Source organism: Zea mays, chromosome 1, assembly GCF_902167145.1.
Source record: "Zea mays cultivar B73 chromosome 1, Zm-B73-REFERENCE-NAM-5.0, whole genome shotgun sequence".
NCBI classification, from domain to species: Eukaryota; Viridiplantae; Streptophyta; class Magnoliopsida; order Poales; family Poaceae; genus Zea; species Zea mays.
In genome coordinates this window covers 156722930-156732566 of record NC_050096.1, presented here as the reverse complement: position 1 = coordinate 156732566, position 9637 = coordinate 156722930, and positions in this window count along the sequence as shown.

The window sequence follows — 9637 nt, the reverse complement described above, 5'->3', positions numbered from 1 at the left end:
GACCACTTCGTCGGAGCTATTTCACCGCCGGTGAGTCTCGCCGCCGTAATCTTTGACGCGGGTACTGTTCCGCGAGAACCCAGGGACCGCGGGTTAGATTAGGGTAAATCCTAGGGGGGTTTCTGTTTCGTTAGTGACTCGTTTGAATAGTGACCCGAGGACTAGTCTGTAAGGAAAAGGGAAAGTGTACGCCAGGGACCCGAGTGCAAGATGTATTTTCCTTTCACTTTCGAATATTAAGTTAACTAAATCTGCTGTAAACTTGATAAATGTATAGCTTGAATAATATTCATCCAAATTTGTCGAACAAATTTTGCTAGATTCTGTAAAATAAGGGCTATCAAACAAAAATATTGAAACCCATGTTTTCTGTATGAATTTTTAGAGTTTTGAATTAAATTAGAAAATTGTCCAAACTTTATTAATACAGAGAAAAATAGAAATACTTCTATACTGGACTGGAGAAAATTTGTAGAAATACTTGCCTAGCATATACACTATTTAAAAATAATGAACACCGCAGTACACAAGAATAAACAAGAGAAATCCATTAAATACTATTTCTGCCCAAACCTTAGAAAAATGAAAAAAAGGATAGAAAATGGAAACTAGAGAGTGACCATATTTTTCCTAGTATGCCTAAGTGATATAGATCATAGGAAAAATATATGGAACTCTGGTCTAGTTAAAAATATCACAGTAATAATGGCAAGAAAAGTTTAGTAGACCTCTAACCACTAGTATACCACTGCAAAAATGATAAACACCCCAAACTATCACAGTAAGTGAGTTAAACAATTAGAACTTGAAATTGGCCCATACTTCCAATAAATCAAAAGAAAGATTAAAAATGTGAAACAGTGAGCAACCCAATTTTTACCTAAATACTTATGATATAAACTACCAGATAAAAATATGAAACTAAGATGAAAATATGATGTAATACACCCCATCCCCTACCCCATGAAAAAGGCCATGTATTCCAAGAATTTTACCACCCCTTTCCCTCTGAGCAAAATTCACCAACTTTAAGAATGACTGCTCTTACGCAAAGAAGATACAAAAATTAGAAAATCTGTTGTTTGACATTTTTCAAATATAGTAGTAGTAGAAAGCACCATTAAACCCTAAAACTTTAAAAAATCACCATAAAATGACCAGTAGGTATCTTTGGCAAAAAATTGGTACAAAGTCATATTATTACCCCTAGATGCCAGCAAAAATAGACCTTAGGGAAAAATCCACTGTTAGAAGAGAGTTGTAGTACAAAGTACCCCCTCTGCCCTAAATTTTAATATTTTTGTACAGAGAAAACCATTATCAGCTTAAGCCTAAATTTTTGAGACTGAGTTATGCAAACCAGTGAGAGGCCACTGTAATTTTTACAGAATTTTTATAAATTTCTAAATCAATGTTGTAGTTCAAAACCTACTCTAAAAGCATAAATGGAAAAGAGGAAAAGGAGAAAATTTGTAAAAGTAATACATCCTACCCATATGGATTTCAGCAAGGATCTTGATAAACTTTTCACTAAGACACTAAAAGTAGTGGAATACCAAAATCATCTGACCACTTAAACTTGACCATACCTGATTCTAAATGACCAAGTATGCCACTAAAACCTCTAATAGAAGGGTTGACTTTATATCACTAACTTAATTCATTTCACCTTACATTATCATTGCTAACTTACATACCATATCATACATATCTCTTATTCATTGCACTCATTTAGATTGCAACCTCGCTGACAGAGTGTACGTGCTCATCCCCGAGCAAGGAGTTGCCCAAGAGGAAGTCTAGGAGCCAGTTCCAGAACCTGTCACTGAGGATCTTCCCGTAGCCCCAGCTTTTGAAGGCAAGCCCCGGTTTTATGCATAACCATTATATATGCTACATTACTACACTTAATGTTTGTAGGTTTGTAATGTGCACTTAAGTGTAGGAGTTGCTTGAAATCCTTAGCTGCATGAACTTAGGATTCCTTTTTGAGATGGATACTAGTATGCTAGGTCATGTAGCTGCTTTGCTAATTAGGGATCTCGGTAGAACTCGAGTGATTTTTCTAGCACTCGCGTGAGGTCAGGCATTGATTGTATTCATCTTGATAACAGGATCTATGATGGTCTATGGACTTGGATCCAGGGTGGATGCCTTGTCTATGAGACGGAAATGGAATTAAGGATTAATGTGTGGATACCTGAGTCAAGCATTTGAACGTACTAGACACATGTCGGAAAATATGGTAACCGATAAGCCTAGTACCTGAGTGAACCTGCCCGCAGACTTTACTCCTCACTAGACCTGAGACGGGTTCTCCCATGCTAGCTATGGTGGGTAGAAGTGCAGCCATTGAACAGTGGCTGGCGGGGACAATTGGAGCATTGTACGCCAAGGTCGTGAGCCCTGTTCTGTTGCTAGGGAATCGATGGGGACGGTTGATATGTGTGGGGATGGAGTACCCCTATATGTTGTGTGTTTAGGTTTACCTTGCAATGTTAAAAACTCGATTCGAATCGTCTGCTTCTCGCAGCTAATGAGACTGCTTGACCCCTTGTACTACATCGAGTAAAAAGTGAAATGAGGTTTTACTTGAGATAACATGTTGATTGTGTTAAATGATTGTTACCATGTATGCTTAGAAGAGAGCAAACCTAGCTAAATTAATTACGCTAGAACTAGAAAAGCTAAAATTGTTTTTAAACTCAGCTAGTGCTTTTGGCAAACCAAACCCCTCAGCCAAACAGTTGCATGGTCTAGAGGTAGAGGATTAGACTCCTCACACCGGGTAAGTCTAGCTGAGTATTAGTATACTCAGTCTTGCTTGTGGCATATTTTTTTCAGGTACACTACATGATATGGTTGATGGTGTGACTTGGCCTTCCACCCTGCCACCGGGTTGGACAGTCGAGTGGGATGCTGCCTCGACAGGAGAGGACCAGGAGGTGTAGTGGGCTAGGCCTTGCTCTATTCCTTAGTATTCAACGTTATCGATTATCCGCTGCATTTTAATTACGAACATGTTGTCTTTGTTAAAACTCCAATCTATGTAATAACTCCAGTACCTTAATTTGTGGTTTCATGAATTATTATATTTTCTCTATGCCTCACCTTCGAGTGAGCTAGTGGTATTCGATCCTTGGTAAGTGGCTTTATCGGACCTGATCCGAGGAATCGACGGTTTATTCCGATTTAAGTGCGTCATTGTCTCTAAGGCGGGACTTGGGCACTTAAGCTGGAATAATTCGGGTGGTTCTGCCACACAACTGGACAAAACCCTTACCTACTTACCTTTACTCTGATTCTTTCTATACTTTTCTTGATCCCGTCTCACCTTTGGTTGTTCTACTCTGACTACTCTTACCTTTTCTACTCTAGAAAGGCAAGAAAGATTTGACACCTTAGAATCCTACATCTAAGACTCCCTAAAGAGATAGGAGACCTAAGACAAATATATATATGTTCTCTATCTAAAGTGTTTGGATGTTTGTTCTGATTATAAATGCCTGATTTGCTTCTTTGTTGACTGAAATAGTATAGCAGGGCATTCTAGCATGTACCACCATAAGGTAATTAGTAGGTGACACACTACTCTACTGAGCTATTAAGACCCCAAAAGATCATGTCTCGTAACTACTCGTCTTATCTGCAATTCTATCTTACCATGTGTTTCTAACCCAGATGGTCAATACCAGGAAGGGAGTCAGTATCGATCTTCCTGCCAACAACCGTCGCAGGAGAATTGTTAACCAACCGCAACCAGAGATAAATCCTCCGAACCCTCCACCGGCTGGGGTAGATCCAATAGCTGCCGCTCAGATGCAGCTGCTGAAGTAGATGGCAAACACTATGACGGAAATGCAAGCTCAGATGCGGCAAGAACGTCAGGGGATGCACCAGGAGCGGTAGGAAATGTGATAGGAGATGAGACAAGAATAGTTGGAACAGCAGCAACAACAACCGCCACTACCTCCCCCTCCACCACCAGCTCCACCCCGGGACAAGCACCAGGAATTCATGAGTCACAAACCACCCACATTTTCAAGCTCTCCAGATCCTCTACATGCTGATGATTGGCTGAAGTCAGTGGAGAAAATGGTCAATATTGCTCAATGTACTGATTGGGAGAAGGTGCTTTGTGTCGGGTCGTCTCACGGGCCCCACTGCTGATTGGTGGGACTCCTACTATGCTGCCCATGCTACTGCCAACACTAGTACCTGGGCAGAATTTTCTACACAATTTAGAAATTATCATATTCCTGCTGGCCTGATGAAAATAAAGAAGAACTAATTCTTATCACTCAAGCAAGGAAATATGACAGTGAGTGAATACCGTGATAAATTCATTCAGTTGTCAAGGTATGCTCCAGAGGAGGTTGCTGATGACGAAAGGAAGCAGGAGCAGTTCATGGAGGGACTCATTGGGCCACTCCAGTACCAGCTGGTATCCCACACATTCCCATCTTTCCAGAGGCTTCTAGACAAGGCCATAGCTGTTGAACACAAACGTGCTCAGCTAGGCGAGATGAAGAGGAAGGCTATCACCTAGGGACAGGGGAGTAGTAGCATCTAGCCTCGCTATGTTCCACCCCAGGGTACACTAGCTCGTCCTGGAGGAGGGCAACAGTCCTACCAACGACCTGCTCAGCATACACCACAGGTGACTCTGCAGACTCCGCACCCTCGTTAGGCTGCCCCACTGGCATCCCGGCGAGACCTGCTGGACAGGGTACTACTACAGTCACCACTTTCTTCAAGTGTGGTGAGGTTGGGCACTATGCCAATGCTTGTACAAAGAGGAACCCCAACACACCGGCTCGAAGCAATGCTCAGGGCAGGCAACAGACTCCGGCTACCGGCAAGGGTTTCAGTATTGCCAGAGTCAACCAAGTCAGTGTTGTTGCTATTGCTGATGGTGCTGATATTGCTATCGGTACATTTTATATTAATTTAGTTCATGCAGATATATTATTTGATTCTGGAGCTACGCATTCATTCATTTCTGCTCGCTATGTCAATACAAATGAGTTACCACTCTAAAATATGCAAAAAACCATGATAGTAATCACCCCTAAAGGCCCTATTGAAGCAAATTATATGACCAACAGATTAACATTGACAATCATGGGGAGGGAATTCTGGTCTATGCCTATAGTATTAGAAGAGAGCAGTATAGATCTGATTCTTGGTATGTCATAGTTACGGAAAGCAAAGGCAGTTATACATTGTGCTAGGGGAACCGTAGAACTCACCAGTCTAAAAGGAGAAAAATTAAAAGTCATGATTACCATAACCCCCTCCACTAGACCCGCCATATATCTAGTAGATGGTAAATTTGTGGGCAGAAACATCTGTATGGTTAGAGAGTTCCCAGATGTCTTTCCAGAGAGGTTACCTGGGATGCCACCATATAGGGAAGTTGAGTTTGTTATTGATATCTTATCTGGAACCGCTCCTATTTCTAAAAGGCCATACAGGATGTCAGTGGAAGAATTAAAAGAACTTAAGAAACAACTAACGAAGTTGCGAGAGGCGGGGTACATTCGTCCGAGTTCCTCACCTTGGTAGCACCGGTTCTATTTGTACAAAAGAAGGATGGTTCATAGAGGATGTGTGTTGATTATAGATCACTTAATGATTTCACAATTAAGAATAAATATCCTTTACCCCGTATTGAAGACTTGTTTGATTAGATGAGAGGTGCCAGGGTATTCTCTAAGATTGATCTCAGATTGGGTTATCATCAAATGAAGATTAGGCCTTCTGATATTCCCAAGACGGCTTTCTCTACCCGATATGGTCTGTATGAGTTCACGGTCATGTCGTTTGGCTTAACTAATGCACCAACCTACTTCATGAATCTGATGAACAAGGTGTTCACGGAGTATCTTGATAAGTTCGTCATGGTATTCATCAACGACATTCAGATTTATTCCAAGAACGATGGGTTCATGAGGAACATCTATGAATGGTACTATGGAAGTTAAGGGATAATCAACTCTATGTCAAGTATATCAAGTGTGAGTTTTGGCTTGATGAAGTACCATTTCTTGGATACATCATCTCCAATGGGAGAATATCAGTGGATCCTGCTGAAGTGAGAGAGATAGTGGGATGGAAGATACCAAGCTCGGTCACTGAAATCTAGAGTTTTCTGGGACTCGCGGGTTACTACCTATGTTTTATTGAGGGATTCTTCAAGATAGAGAAGCCTATGACCTCACTATTGGAGAAGGGAAAAGGGTTTAATTGGACACATGAATGCCAAGAAAGTTCCAATCAACTGAAGTTTAGATTGGTGTCACCCTCAGTGTTGGTTATGCCAGATCTGCAGAAGGGATTTGACATATATTGTGATGCGTGCCACCAGGGCTTGGGATGTGTTCTTATGCAAGAAGGACATGTGGCCTACGCGTCTCTCCAGTTGTGGAAACATGAGTTGAACTACCCCACTCATGACATAGAACTGGCACCCGTAGTGCATGCTCTCAAGATTTGGAGGCATTATATTATGGGAAATAAGTGCCAAGTCTATACTGATCATAAGAGCTTAAAGTATATCTTCACTCATAAAGATCTCAACCTTAGGCAACGCCGTTGGTTGGAGCTCATCAAAGATTATGACTTGGACTCCACTATCATCCGGGCAAGGCGAATCTAGTTGCGAATGCCTTGAGTCCAAAAGAACATGTTCATGCAGCTATTGTTACCCAGCTACCTGAGAAGTTAGCAGAAGATTTTGAAAAGCTCAATCAAGGAATAGTTGCCCACACAGAAGGAGTTACCGTAGAGGTAGAACCTACCTTGGAACAAGAAATACATAAAGGTCAGGTTGGTGATGCCAAGATTCAAGAGATCAGAGATGATCAAGGCACAATCTGGTTCAAGGACAGGATATGTGTCCCTAAGATTGATAACCTTCATGAAATCATATTGAAGAAGCACATGACTTAGCATACTCCATTCACCCTGGAAGTACCAAGATGTACCAATACCTAAAGCAGAAGTATTGGTGGTATGGTCTAAAAAGAGTTGTTTCACATGTAGCATTGTGTGATGTTTGCCAGAGGGTGAAAGCTGAACATCAGAGATGTGCCGGTTTGCTACACCCACTTAAGATACCTAAATGAAAGTGGGAAGAAAATGGTATGGACTTCATCGTGGGTCTACCCCGCACATCTACTGGGTATGACTCTATTTGGGTGATTGTGGAGAGACTAACTAAGGTTTCCCACTTCATCCCAGTGAAGACAACATATCCGGGTGCCAGGCTAGCAGAGATGTACATGGCACAGATAGTTTGTCTACACGGAGTACCTAAGAAGATTGTGTCAGACCAGGGATCACAATTTACTTCTCGGTTTTGGCAGAAGTTGCATGATTGCCTAGACACGAAGTTAAATTTCAGCTCGGCCTATCATCCTCAAACTGATGGACAGACCGAGAGACCCAACCAAGTACTAGAAGATATGTTAAGAGCATGTGCTCTTAAGCATGGTGGAAGTTGGGATAAGAGTTTGCCCTATGCGCAGTTCTCTTACAATAACAGTTACCAGGTCAGTTTGAAGATGTCCCTGTTTGAGGCTTTATATGGCAGAAAATGCAGGACTCCTCTATATTGGGATCAAACTAGAGAAAGGCAGTTCTTTGGGCCAAAAATTATACAAGAGGCAGAAGAACAAGTCCGGTTGATAAGGGAGAACTTGAGAACTGTGCAGTCAAGGAAGAAAAGCTATGTAGATACCCAGAGAAGGTAGTTAGAGTTTAAGGAGGGTGATCACGTGTATCTGAAGGTGTCACCGATCCGGGGTATGAGGAGGTTTAAAGTTAAAGGGAAGTTGTCCCCTCGCTTTATTGGACCCTTCATGATCCTAAAGTGAGTGGGGGAAGTTGCCTACCAACTGGAACTACCCGACCATCTAGCGGATGTACATGATGTCTTCCATGTATCCCAGTTGAAGAAGTGTCTCAGGGTACCAGAAGAGCCACTGCCTATGGAGGAGCTTAGCGTTCAAGATGATCTGAATGATACTGAGTACCCTATCAAGATCCTTGATACTTTGACTCGTGTTACGAGGAATAAAGTGATTAAGATGTGCAAAGTACAATGGAGTCATCATAGTGAAGATGACGCTACTTGGGAGACAGAAGAAGGGCTACGAGTAGAATTTCCCCACCTCTTTCCTAGTTCATCTTAAGGGCTTGTTCGGTTATTTTCAATCCATATGGATTGGAGGGGATTGATACGGATTGGTAGAGATTTTGACTTACTAAGGATTGAAACCCCCTCAATCCCCCTCAATCCATATGGATTGGGGTAGAACCGAACAAGCCCTAAGGGGGTAGGATTTGTAAACCCTAGTATAGAGTACCGGAGCTCTTTTGAGTATGTGGATTATTCATGAGGTATATTTTCTTTCAAATAAATACCAGATAAAAACAAATAAACTGATGCATCATGCTGGACTTCCTTTGTTTGTGCATCAAACACAAATTTATAATTAAAACAAATCTTGCTTTGGATTCAAATTTAAACTTTGAAAAATATGGGAGCAAAGGAGCTAAAAAGAATAAAAAAAATAATACTAGGTTATTGCAAAAAGTGGTAGTATTATTCATATTATAATTTTATTTGATATTTGGAAAACTGAGATTCAAACCTGCAATTTAAATTGATTTGAACTTTTGAGTTTGGAAAACAGAAAAGAAAAAGAAAAAGGAAAGGAAAAAGGGAAAAACACGTGTTGGGCCGCTGCTCCACATTTCAGCCCAGTCCACCAGTGCCGGCCCATGATACTCGTGTCGCGCGCCCGTGCCGACAGGCAGGGCCCACACAAAGGCCACACCATTGTGTGCTCTGCTCACTCCTGTAACTGACGTGTGGGCCCCTCTGAACGGATAACCCCTTCCCGCGCACTCAACTCACTAGGAGCGGGGACCCACCTGTCATCCCTTTGAGCTATCGTGGCAACAAACCACGCGAGATCCGCGATGAACTTTCCCCCTTTTGGCCATATGGTTAGTTGCTGGCGAGGTCAACCTACGCTAGCCTTAAAGCTGTCGTGCGCCACATCTCCTCTAGTAACCATAACCCTCCGAATCCTCTAACCTACGGAGAACCGAGACCCTCGCCCCAGCTGGCGGCCGCCGCCGTTGACTTCCCCATACACCGCCGTGGGAACCTGTTGGCCATGGTATGGGCTTCCCCAGAGACATCGCGTGACTACTTGTGGGCGTTCTAGGACCGGATTGCCGATCAAGCCGCGACAATTTCTCGCCGGAGCACCGTCTCCGCCGCAATTCCGCACCTCTTCGTGGATTGCGCCATCATCATCGCGGACTCAGGTGAGTGCCCCTTCTACACTATTACCTACACGTTGGGAATCGCCATATGGTTAGTTGGTCGCCGTGGTTGTTCGGGGTGGGCAGCCACAGTCGAAACGTACGGTGAATTCGCCGTACTCCTTGGGTGACGTCCACCTGGATCTCCCCTAGTGATGACCCCCATGATCGTTCATGGAGACTACCGCGCGAGATAGCACTATTAGGATTGAGTGATTACCATGGGGAAATGGGGAATTGGGTTCGCCGCCGTGAGGGCTCCGCCGTGATCCTCTGTTGCGCCGCCGCGGGCTGA